The sequence below is a fragment of the Hippopotamus amphibius genome, chromosome 12 (genome assembly GCF_030028045.1).
Source record: "Hippopotamus amphibius kiboko isolate mHipAmp2 chromosome 12, mHipAmp2.hap2, whole genome shotgun sequence".
Lineage (NCBI taxonomy): Eukaryota > Metazoa > Chordata > Mammalia > Artiodactyla > Hippopotamidae > Hippopotamus > Hippopotamus amphibius.
In genome coordinates, this window is record NC_080197.1 from 19415607 (window position 1) to 19429068 (window position 13462).

The following is a 13462-nucleotide window of genomic DNA, read 5'->3' on the forward strand; positions in this document are numbered from 1 at the left end:
GGGTAGAGGGATGCTGGCGTCCAGTCTGCCTCACGAAAGCCAGTGGAGAGGCTACAAAACTATCTCATCAATCACAGAGAACAGAGCTGAGATAGACAACCCCACCAGCCTGAGTTCAGGATACTCCAGCCTTTGTGATACTAGCCTGGGACCCCCTCAACCTCAGAGACCAGCTCTGACTGAATTACACTGGGAAAAATTGGCACCAGATAACACGGAACAGGTGTGTCACACCCTCTGGAAAACCTTATGCTTGATTCATTTATACCTTAAAACGGCTTCTTAGAAGAATTACTGTTCATCTGCCTGGTCTAGAAACCAAAGAAGGAGCTCTTCCTTAGGTCAGCAATGGGGTTCACCCAACCCGGTGACTAGCACCTTGATTCTGGACTGTGGCTTCTCAGAACCCAGTCTCTGAGGGATAGGAGGTGAGGGCAGGTCTTCAGGACACACACCTTTGTAGTCCACACAGCGGGGTGTCTGGGATAAGATAGGAAATAAGGAAAGGTGTGAGTTAAGTACTGGCTCCTACAAGGGAGGTGTTTCCCACGATGAGTTTGGAAATGACTGTGGAGCCCATGTTGGTGTCCAAGCTCCAGCTCAGCCCTTGCTCAAGGCCAAGAGCACAAAGGGAGGAACTAGGATGAGGGACGGGGGTGGAGCAGAGTGGGGACTGGAAGAGCTATGGCTGCCCTGGGGGAGGCCGGAGCAGCATCCCCACCTTCTCCACGCCTCCGTTTCCTCATCTGTGGAACAGAGATAATTATAACTTGAACCCATAGGGTTGTTGATGAGGTTGATTGAAATGATCAATGTCAAGTGCGTACAACTGCTTGTTATATTTGAGTCGTGTATCTTTACTCCTTGTAAACAGCTGGTGAGGTGAGGATTGCCACTCCTGGAAAGATAAGGTAGTTAAGCCAGGAGTGTAGCAGGGAAATCAAGGGTGAGGAAGATCTCGCTCCAAGCCCCGCGGCACGTGCAGAGTGGATCAGGGATTGGACTCAAAGCGCCTGCGAGAAACGGGTGTTCTGACTGACGCTGTCCCCATGACCTTTCCACGTGAGTCCTTTAGTCAGCGTGAGCTAAGGGGACAAGAAGAGTATGGTGGGGGACAGGGCAGCTCCCGGGTCTGAAGCCTCCCTCGGGGTAGGCTTGCCAGATCTAGGGGGAAAATGGCACCAGTTTCATATTAATTTCAGGTAAACTAATATCCTTGGTATAAATATATCCCATGCAATATCTGGTATGTAGTTATGCTGAAATATTTTTGGTTTATCTAGACTTCAAACCTAGGTATCCTGTTTTCTCTGGTCCCTTAACCTAATGACACACATTTACTAGGAACTTCCTTGAGAGGGGCTTGTTCTTTATGGCCGTATTCCCAATCCCCACAATACCTCTGAGGTTATCCCTATTTTACAGATGAGAGAACTGAGGCCCAGAGAGGCTAAGTAACACCCAGTCACCCAGCTGATAAATGGCAAGAGCTTTGGGGGCCCAGAGAGACCAATTTCAGAGCCACAGACTGGCCAATAATGGAGTCAGGGTGGGCATCTGGTCTGAGGCCTGGAGGCAGCTGCCCCTCAGGTGCAGCTTCGTAAAATAGCAGCAAACAGGGATGATGAGCCGGGGGAGGGGGCCTTCAGGCCCCTGCTGCCCCCGAGGCCACCGCAGCCAGCTGTGAGGCCAGAGCCGGGTAACCCCACCCTGCTGTGCAAGCCTGGGGGTGGTCTTGGCGTCTGGGTGCTCAGACTCCCCAACCTGGGTCCAAGGCGAAACCTCCAACCTTAGAAGGTGGAAAAGAAGGGTGGCAGGGGGTTGTGTAACTGCTCAGCCGGAAGGGGCTGGGGGAGGGAAGGAGTCCTCCGAGGCTGAGAGAAGATCTTAGTTCCCTGACCAGGGATCGAACCCTCGGCTTCGGCAGTGAAAGCGAGGAGTCCTAACCACTGGACCACCAGGGAATCCCCAAACTGTATTTTTGTTTGTTTGTTTGCTGAGAGGCAACTTGCAAACAGCAGACCATCTCCAAAGGCCAGATCCTCATTGCAGCCCAAGCTCTGAGTAAGGACCTGGAAGCAGGACCAGAAACCCCAACTGGGAGAGCTTCGGCCCAGCTTTTTAGTGTGAACACTGCTCTCCTCTCGCCCTAGGGTGCCGTGGCTTGCCCGCCACTGCCGTGCTGGGTGCTGCACAGCTCACCCACCAGGCCCTGGTGACCTTCCTCCACCTTCACAGCCCAACCCCACATCCACTAAGGGTCCTGAAGCACTGCCTCCCGGTGCCTGTCCTGCAGCCCGCTGTGCCAGGCCTCGACACCCATGATCTCATCCTAAACATGTTCTGCAGATGAGGACGAGGCCCAGGTGGTTCTCACCTCCTTCGGTGGCACCGTGAGTGAGTGGAAGCACAGGAATCTACGGACGCGTCTGATTCCAAAACCACAGGCCCTACACGGTCTTCCTAGAGTGTACATCCCATCACCTGGCTTTGTACAGCCCACAAGCCAAGAATGGGCTTTTACGTGTTTCAATAATGGAAAAGTGAAAAGAATGCTATTTCATGACCCATGAAAATCATACCAAATTCAAATTTCAGAGACCACAAAATTTTATTAGAGCACAGCCACCTTCCTTTACGTATTGTCTGGGGCTGCCTCCCCCGCCACAACAGAGGGCTTGAATTGTTGTTCCTGAAGCACATGGCCTGTAAAGCTGAAAATATGTGTATCTGGCCCTTTACAGAAAAAGTTTGCAGACCCCTGTCCTAGGGCATCCATTGTATTCACAGATTCAGAGCAAAAGCAAAGTCATTTAAAATATTTTTATATGAATTCAAACATGGTTTTGTATAAATATGAATCACACACCAGTACAGAAGACTGACATCTACTTCTGAGATAAAACAGACTTCAAAGAAGCGCTGGACTTTGAGCTTGTCTCTAGGTTCTGCCTCCAAACCCCCAGGGCATCCTTTCACGTCAGAGAAAAAGTCAAAACCTCCTGTCCTGCTCACTCCTCCACACCATGCCCTGTCTGGGGCAAAGAAGGAGGGAGCCAGAGGACAGATTTGAAGCTGCCGGCGATAGAGAAGAGGCTATTTTTAGAGAAAGGACCCAAAAAGGCCAGGAAGAGGGGTGTTCAGAGGACCCAGGCAGAGGGAGACACACGAAGTGGGTTAAGGACCAGGAGGCAAAACCACCCGCGCCTTGGGAAGGGGCCCAGCAGACGGTCCTCAGTTGGGGGCTGTGGGCTGGCTGCTTGCAGGGTGGGCGGAAGACCAGCCAGGCAGACGAGCCAGCATGGGTCACGGTCCCACCTGGAGCTCAGGCAACAGGAAGGCCAGACGCAGGGAGCTGAGTACAAGACAGCTGTGGCTGGGAGCCGCTGGTGGGTCCCCTGGCCAAGGCTGACTGGCAGCCACATCCTGGAAGCCAAGTTCAGAGGAAACAGGAAAGAGCAGCTGGACCAAGTCTCTGCAGGGACACGTGAGTTCCCGTCACTCCCCTCCCACGTTGTGTGTAAGGGCAGCAGGCATACCACATCGGGCCCCAACCCGTGGCCAACTTGACCTTCTTTAGACGGAGAGCTGGTGAACTGGCCTCCCAAAGGCGCTGGGCCCTAGGACACTGCCTGGGGACTGCCAGCCCGTCCTGCTGTGCACCAGGCTGGGTTGCTCGGGGGCACAGATCAAATCAGGCACCATCCTGCTGTTGGGGACACCAGAGTCCAGTTAGGGGACAGGACTGACCCATGGAACTACTGAATCTGCCAGGCGCAGCCCTCTCCTGACTCAGCACCAGGCAGAGGGATGTGAGACACTGAATGGATTCAAGTCTTCTGCCGGCCGGCGTGGATAGTGCACGGGGAGCAGCTGTGGGAGCAGGGAACAGACGTGGGTGATGACAGCGGGAGGACAAGGGAGGGAGGAAGTGCCGCGGTTTTCAGGGGAGGAAGATGGGTGATCCGGCTAACAACTTCCTAGTAAATTTGACATCAATGCTAGTAGGCAAAGTTATAGAAAGGAGTTTTTTTGTTTTTTTCTTAAGATTTTTTTTTTATGCGGACCATTTTTAAAGTCTTTATTGAACTTGTTACAATATTGCTTCTGTTTTATGTTTTGGTTTTTTGGCCACAGGCATGTGGGATCTTAGCTCCCCGACCAGGGATCAAACCCACACCCCCTGAATTGGGAGGCGAAGTCTTAACCACTGGACCGCCAGGGAAGTCCCAGAAAGGAATTTTAAAGCTGTTCCAAGGGTCTACCTAGAATAAATCAAGCCACATTCGCCTCCATCCTTTTTTGGGGGGATGACTGTTGGGTGAACAGAGCCATGATGGGTGTTTTTCACAGTGATGGACAAAACGGAGAACTGTAGGCATTTTCCCCGACCTGAATGGCTGTACCCAAGGGGAACTAAGAAACAGGTATGTGTCCTCTGGGGATACCTCAGTGGCTCATGGGCCATTTTAGTCACTATAGCGCAGCGTTTGTAAACTCGCATGCCTCCCGGGTGAGGCAGGTGATATACACAAGTGACATGGGCCAGAGTTAAGGCAATAAATTTAAGATTTAAGACAAACTTAAGACAGATGGCAGCTAGAAACTTATTGCCCTAAGAGGGACAGTAGCTACCAGCTACAGCCAACCGAGGCCACAGAAGAATTTGGGCTCTGTGTTGTCCAGTACCCTGATTGTTTTCCAACAGAGGATGGAAATTCAGATATTTGTATAGAATCCCCAGATTTTTAAGTGTATGCAATAAATTCATATTTTCAAAAAACCCAGGGGCAGACAAATGTCTGTCTATAGGCTGGATCCAGGGTAACGGTGATGGTAGAGCCATGGGTGCTGTCAGGCTCCCAGTACAGCCCGCAGGTGACATGTGAGAAAGCAGAATCAGGATACGTTTTAAGGGAGGTGAATAACTTGTCCCCCACTGGGGTATTCAGCTGGCTCTCAGAAGCTGAGCTCTCCCCAGGGATGTCTGAGAAGACGCTGCTGTCCCACATGCGGGCAACCGTGGGCACTTGCCAACATCAGAGGGGACCCCCTCCCCCGGACTGAAGCAGCTGTGCACAATCTCAGTCTCATCACTGGGCGCCTGGAGCTAGGGTCCTGGCTGGGTGCATGTGCCTGTCGTGTTGACACACGGGCCTCACTCTTCTCTGTCCCCAGCACACACGGGTTCCCGAGAAGCCTCAGGGCTTGCAAAGAGGGAGTGATCTCACCTGCGGCCACCCTGCAGGTGTGAGTGGGGGATGCGAGCGGGATGGGGGAGGGGTCCAGGCTGTGCGGGCAGGCAGTGACTGGAGACCGGAGAGGTGTTAAGCCTCATTCCTGGCTCTGACTGAGAGGAGGCTAGACAGGGAAGGCTAGACCCCGCTCCCGCCCACTCCCCTTCCTCCATCCCCGCTCCAGCTCTGATCCAGGCTTTTCCATTCACAGATCCCAAACGTTCCAGCCTGGCAAAGAGCCGGGGGGCAGGGGGGGTGCTGCTAAAGCCCCAGTGAATGCCTTCAGGGGGCCTCTGACCACAGTCCCTGTCAAATCTCCCCATCAGGAAGCAAGATATGTGTCCATAAAAGAAGAGCCTTCAACTTGTACTCCTGGTGTGGGTGTGCCTCTGAGAGAGAGTTGGAGGACCAGGTGGGGCAGGGGCCCTGGGGGAGCAGGAGCTCCTGCTGGCTGAGCCGCTGGGGCCGCCTCCTTCCTTTCCCCAGACAAGCTGGAGATGGTTAGCATCCCATTCAGGGAGGGGATGGAGCGGCGGCCCCCTCCCTTGGGCTGGGGGTGCAGGAGGGTTTGGAGCCCCCTCCAACCACACTCTCAACGCACAACCCGGCATCCCGAACAGGCCCAAGGGGCAGCCATGTTCCACTGCCCGACCCCCGACTCCCGACCCTACAGGCCCAGCCACCCCAACCTCTACGCAGCAGGAGTTAAGAGATTAAACATCTGTCCGAAGCGGTACCGTCTTTGCCCAGTCGGCTGTGGGGGCACAGTGTCCTTCAAATCTGACCTTGTGGTTTTTGGCTCTCAGTTATTCCTCGCGCCCTTTGGTTCCTCTCCCTTTCGTGCTAAGCCAGTCGCTGGTCTGCGCTCGTTTCTCAGGGGCTTGATATGACCATGAGCAGGATAAGAAAAAAAAAAAAAGAATCTCTGCCTGGCTTTTGAGTTTCAGAAGCAGCCCCTGGCCTGGACACAATGTGACAAGTAAGAGCAAATCTTCCCATACCGCCCTTCCCCCATCTAGAAGAAGATTCCTGAGAGGAAGAGGAGGGGGCGCATGGTGGGGATCCGTGGGGATTGGGCCGGAGGAACCAGCCTGTCCCATCCCAGCCCAGGAGCTCCTGGAGCCCAGTCTGCCCTGCAGACATCTGGGCTCCTCCCTGGGGGCCCGTGGGCCTGTCCTTCCCACGTGGCTGTGGCTCCCCTGTCAGCAGCAGCCGCACGTCCCCATGGACAGACAGTGAGAGTGGCTGCCACCTGTGCCCTGGGCTTCACTTGGGATCAGATCTTCTTGCCCCGTTGGACAACCCTCCTTCCGACAACCAGAATACCTGCTGGAGCCCTGTGCCATTAGAGGGTAGGGCCCGGACATCCGTGGGGGGAGAGCAGTGTGGAAAGCCCCCCACACTGTGCTTTCGGGGGCTGGGAGAAACCAGCCCGAGGGGCCCGCACCCCAAGTCAAGTGGGTGCTGAGTACACCCCGCCCTGGGGTATGGGTGCTGTTCAAATGCCCACTTACTGACTTGGAGCCCAGCGGCTGTGAGGTCTCTGCAGGCCAAGATCAGAGAGCAAGGCCAGACCTCGGAGCCTCCCTGCAAGGCTGTGAGAGACAGGCAGCAGCGCCCACCTCCGTGAAGGTGGGCGGGTTCCGAGTTCATCCACAGAAGGGTCTGCAGGGGCAGTAGGATGCCCGGAAGGGACTCTGTTTCTGAATGGCCTGGGGCACCTCTCTGGATCCCTCCTTCCCTGTGCTCAGTGGGGTTCCTGGGGTCCCTGACAGCTCTGCTACCCTGAGATGCTGTGTCCCCCTCCCTGGGGGTGGAGGGTCCTCAGACTAAGCTCAGCCTCAGGACCAAGGGCCGCCTCTCTGGCTGAAGCTCAGTTGACTGACACTTCCATTTCCTCTTGGAGCTTGGAGTGGGGGTCCTGAGCCCCCTCGGCAGGATCCCCACCTTTCTGTTAGACTGTTCCCCACGAGCCTTTTTATAAAGAGTCCGGCTGGCGTCCAGGGAACTTTGGGAAAGTATGTATGGGCCAAGCCAAGCTGTACTAACCTGTCTTCCTCCTGGAGCTGAAAGGGGCCAGGTTGTTCCCGGACCAATGCAGAGGCAGGGTTGGGGTGGGGTGGGATGGGGTGGGGTGGGAGGAGGCTTGCACGCAGGGCGGAGGTAAGGGTGGGGAGGCGTGGCCAGAGGCAGCAGAGGTGGGGGCCTGCTACCAGGTGTCTTTTGCAGACACACACGTGAAACACACGCACCCCCAGAAGTGCTTGGTTACAGACTTGGTTACACATCTATGGAGGTGTGCAAACGTGGACAGGCGTGTGTTGTGTATACAGAAACATGCACAGGCACATATACAGAGGCTGCAGAGACGTGTCCAAACGTGTTCACGCACACAGACCCGCACACACACATACCCGTGTGCACACACACCAAGGGTGCAGATGGAGAAGTTCCAGGCCAAGCCCAGGAGGCAGGGAGAGGGTCTGACCACCCTAATGACCCAGCTCCCTTGCACCCAGTGCGTGCACATGTGCGCACACGTGCACACACACACACACACACACACACACCCTTGGGAGGGAACCACTGCCTTCATAGGAGCTTTTGGATTCCGGGCAATATGCAATCAAGGCCTCGTGCTGGAAAAGAAAGCGCCTTTGTGTGCTGGGATCGGGGCTGCAGGAGCAGCTGCAGCTCCTCCAGGATAAGGGCCAGGCCCGTTCTGTTCCGTTCCTCGCCCGTGGGGAGGAAGGTCAGGCGGGGCCGGGGATGGAGGGCGGGAGTGGGGGTGCCAGCAGGCCCTGCACTGACCCTGGGATACTGTCTCTGGCAGGCTGCCCAGAGCCCAGAAAGCCACTCTGAACCCCTGCCCTAGTCTGGCCCCATCTCCAGAACGTCCCATGGCTCTGCCGCCAGCCCTGGTGCGACACCGACCCAGACTGAAGCCTGGCTCTAGCTTCGGGCTCCCTGCCTGCCTTGTGCCAGTGGCCTTGCTTTTTTTTTCTTTTTTTTTTTCTCAGCCTAGTGAAAAAAGGTCAGGCTCTGGAATTATAAAGACATGAGGTTGAGTCCAGGCTCTGTCGTTCACCAACAGGGTGACTGAGATGCACCTAATTTTTTGAGCCATAAATTCAAGTTCTTGTTACAGTGCTTAGAGCCTGGAGGCAAATCCTCTTCCTCCATCCCTCGGAGCACTGCGTCTTCTATCTCCAGGCCCCGGCTGTTCAGGCTGGTAGAGCATCCTGCTGGTTCCCGTTGCCCTGGCCCAGGGAGGAGGGCAGAACCCAGGCCCAGTCCCCAGAGCTGCCATCTCTGAGCTCCTTCCTCCCTTCAGCAAAAACAGCCCTGTGATCTAACTCAACAGGATTCAGCCGAGGGAGACCCAGAAGTGACTTCAGCACCATCTCCAGACACTGTGCCAGGACTACCTCCAGTCATTCAGTCAACAGATATTTATTGAAGCTCTACTATGCACCAGATGCTATTTCAAATGCTGGACATTCTGCGGTGGACAAATAGGCAAAAGCCTCTGCCCTCGTGGGCTCACATGGTGGTACCGTGACCATAGCACACACTTTTGGGGACCTTGAGCATCACATGGTCCCCCATGTCTGCTCCGAGAGCTGTAATCATCCTGGGGGCACACACAGCACCTCCTTCCTGTGCCACCACAAAACGTGGGCATGTCACCACCACAGCTCTTTCTCTCCCCTCAGCAACCCCCTGTCCCGAGACCAAGAGTATCTCAACGGCAGGGGCGAGCCCGGCACAGAGCTGGGATGAGGCCATGATTGTCAGACTCCGCAATGGCTTTCAGTAGTTCAAGTGCATGCAGCTACCACGGCCGCTTGGTGTGTTTCTTTCTGCTGCCCTAACTGTAACGTGGCACCTCTCTTTCAGTGTATTTTGAATGTTATGTAATTGTGTATCATTACATAATAGTCAAAGAACTTGTCTCCCTATTGTTAACAGAATAGTTCTGTTTTAGGAAATAACTTACCCTGAAGCTCAACTAACCTAGTGTGGGGCGTGTCAGGTCAAGTGCTCTGCTCCGCACCCGCAGTACAATTCATCTATTCATGCACTGTTAGTTGAACACCTGCCCCACGGCCAACCTGGAGCAGAGGAAACGGGAGCCCAGGGAGAATCCTGTCTAGAGAGGCCTGTCGTCTAGCAGGGGGACCAGGACAGGTAAGCAGGAAAGTGCAATTAGGTACATGGAACGATGGGCTGGTGCTGTAGGAGCCTGAAGGGAGACCCTTGGGAGGCTGGTGGATCAAAGATGATTTTGTAGATCCGAGGACATTCAGCTGAGCCTTTAAGGAGTCGTTTGGTGGGGGTTTTTTTATTTTGTTTTTTGTTTGTAGAGATGAGAGAGGGGTGAGCCAGACAGAGGGACCAGGATTTCCAAAAGGCATGGAAATGGGAGGTGCCCCATGTATGTGAAGGAAGGGGGAGATGTTAGATGTGCTGGGCGGGGCGGCCGTGTGTCAGGCTGGAGCTGGAGAAGAAGCTGGCACCAGATAGGACTGCGGACGCCAGGGAGAGCGGAGAACCCCTGCCACATGGAGGGCACCCAACCTGGCCCTAGAGCCGCCCCACTGAGCTCTCCCCGCTCCCATCGGGACCCTCTGGCTCAGCCTCACTGTCCCCCCTCCAACTTGCCCTAGGAAACTTGGGTGTCACTGTGGTCAGATTCCCTCTATTCTTGGCTTAGATAAAAAAAATAATTATGGGCAGGAATTTTTGTAAGAGCTCTTTATATATTGAAATTCTTGATTCTTTGTTACACAGCTATCTTGTCTCTCTCTCTTTTTTTTTTTTTTTTTTTTTGCAGTTTGACCTTTATTTTGTTTTGATGGAAAGAAACCTGACATACTTTTCATATTTTTGTTATATTTGTCAACCTGTTCATTTGACGTTGTCTTAGAAAATTATTACCTATCCTAAAATTGTATACGGATTAGGATTCTTTTCTGATTTAACTTCCAACATTTAAATCTTTAAGCCATCTGAGGTTTATTTTGGTGTAAGGTAGGAATCTAACTTTATTTTTTCCAAATTGTGAGCCAGTTGTCCAGTCCCGTTTAGTGAATAATCCATCATTTCTGCACTAGTTTGTTTATTTTGTTCAAAATTCATTTCCCCTCTTCTCGATTTTGAAAGTCATGCTTACAATAAAAAATTGGAAAAATTTTTTTAATTAAAAAAAAAAGAGGAGGAGGAGGCAGAGTAGTCCAAATGTCATGGAAATATATGACATAGAAGGTGACAGCCCTCTCCTGGGCTCAACAGTTTGTTATATATAATTTTGTTATTAGTTTTATAACACAGCAGATTTCCCTTTAATACAGAGAAGTACAAAGGAGAAACCCCAAGAAGAATAAAAATCTCTAGATAACATAAATATATTGACATAAAATTATGTTGATGTTAAAAAAAAAAGAATAATACATATATAAGGTTGGAAAAGTCAAGCAATCCTGAAAGATACAAAATGAAAAATCAGGGAATTCCTGAATTCCCTGGCAGTCCAGTGGTTAGACTCAGTGCTCTCACTGCTGAGGGCCCTGGTTCAGTCCCTGGTTGGGGAACTAAGATCCTGCAAGCGGTGCAGCACGGCCAAAAAAAAAAAGAAAAGAAAAGAAAAGAAAAATCAACACCTTTCTCATTCACCACCCTCCCAAACCAATTCCCTCGCCCCAAATGTCACCAGCTAACATTTCCTATGCTTTCATTTGAAATGCACTTCTTTACCACATTCCGTGTTCATTTGTGGATGGGTCTATTTCTGGACTTTCAATTTTCCCTGCTGTTTATCTCTTTGCTATTCTGGTGCTGGTACCATACTGTTTAAGGTATTAAAGTTTTACCATATGTTTTAACAGCTGGGAGGGTAAGTCCTCCCTTATTGATCTTCATATACAGGAATGTCATGACTGTCTTGGTCCTTTAGGGCTGCTCTAAAAAAGTACCATAGACGGGGTGACTCTAACAGTAGACATTTATTTCTCACACCTCTGGAGGCCAGCAGTCTGAGATCAGGGTGGTACCATGGTGAGGACCCTCTTCCGGGCAAGCAGTCGGCCAACTTATCACTCTGTCCTCATGACGCAGAGAAGGGGCAAAGGATCTCGTGAGGGCACTAATCCCATTCATGAGGGCTCTGACCTCTGTTTCAATTACATCCCAAAGTTCCCGCCTCCTCATGCTATTACATTCAGGGTAGGATTTCAACTCCCAATGAATGAATTTGGGGTGAGGGGACACAAACATTGCATCCAGAGCAATAGCTATTCTACACTTATTTTCCATGTCAACATTATATTGTAACCCCACCATTTGATTAAAATTTGTTGTACTTGCATTATTTTTACGGGTTAATTTGTGTCTGGTTATCTTCTTTGCAGGATTGAATGTTCCTGTCGTGAGTAAGGGCGTGACTGTCTCCTGGGATCACATTCAGGTTCTCTGATCTTTCTTGTTCAGGATCTTTTTCTTTTTTAATATTTATTTATTTACTTGTTTATTTGTTTATTATTTGGCTGTGCTGGGTCTTTGTTGTGGCATATGGGACATTTAGTTGTGGCATGTGAACTCTTAGTTGCAGCATGTGGGATCTAGTTCCCTGACCAGGGATGGAACCCGGGCCCCCTGCACTGGGAGCTCAGAGTCTTAGCCACTGGACCACCGGAGAAGTTCCTTGTTCAGGATGTCGAACATGTCTCCTCCAAACACCTTAATCTTCATCTGTGGGATGCTATACCTGCCGCCCCCTGAGAGCAAGAGGACTGGGGGTGGGGGGGCTTGGTCACTGTCCTCTGGTACTCAAGGGCCCTCAGGTAGAAGAAGGAGGGGTGGACGTGCTCAGCAGGACTCCAGGGACGGACCTCAGACCTCTGGGGGGTCACGCAGAGGCCCCCTTTGGCTCCGCAAAAGGAAGAATGTTCTGCCTGTTGGAGCTACAGGGCCATGGAACAAGGAACATGCCGCCAGGGGAGGTGCGGAGCGCTCCACGGATGGCGCTTTTCCAGTGTTCCAGGGAGAAGCTGCCTGCGCTGCCCGAGGGCTTCCCAGCTGGGTGGGGGGAGTGAGGGCGCACAGGTCATAGCACACGGCCCTTCCACTCTGACCAAGCGGGAAGGTCCAAGGCTTTCCTGCACCCGCTCCGTGCCCCTCACCTCGTTTCATTCTCCACAGTGACCCCTCGTGATGGGATGGTGTTCACCCACTTCACCTCCAAGAACAGTGAGGTTCAGCAAGGCCGAGAGACCTAACCAAGGTCACCCAGCGCAGTGGGGCAACTCGGGTTCCCAAGCACAAGCCCCCCAGTCCGCCTTTCTGTGACTGTCCCCCGGGGGCTCCTCTTCAGAGTCAGGGCTGACCAGTAGGAGGCTGGATCATCCCCCACCCATCCACCCACCCACCCCCAGTTGGGGCACAGCGGCTGGGCAGGTGAGTTGCCCGGTGGGCAGTGACAGGCACCACCAGCCCCTCTCCCGTGGCTGGTCCCGCACGTACGTCTGCCTCTCTCCCTTGGGCAGCTCTCGGCTTGGCTCACAGTGTCCTCCAGGGGCCAATGGGCTTCTTGATTCCAGGCTGCACATCTGGAAGTTGATGCTATTAAAACAAACCCCATTATATAACAAACGGACATCTGGAACCTGTTAACGCCGAGTTTTTAGAAAAAGAAATTGTTTTGGATGTGCTCTCTCCTAAGAATGTGGCAAGGAGCCCTCACCCTGGCTGTCCAGGAACCCAGAGGCCAGGCGGCCTCTCCTGGGCCCATTTCTCAAGGTATCTCAGGCCAGGCCAGAGGTGGGCCTGGGCAGAGGCAGGGACAGACTCCCCCCACCGGACAGGAGGCTTCACCATCTCCTGAGGGCTATGGCCTCGGAAGGCTCCTTTCCAATTTCATTCATATATTTACTCAGCACTTATGTGCCTACTATGTGCTGCCAACTCCACATCACTCACATGCTCACCCCAACACACCCACTGGGCCTAATTTCTCCATGACGGTTCAAGAAAACAGATCATGGACTGCCCTGGGTGCTAAACAGCCATGCTGCAACAACTCTGCCCCTCTGTGTCCTTGGACACGGAGCCTGAACACCTAAGCTAGTCCCTGGAGTTCCCCAGCACCCTCAGGCCTCCCCCTGATTGTTTTTCTCCTCTCCCTCCCTGGACCAGGTGGACCGGGGCTGAGATACTGAGCGGGCGCT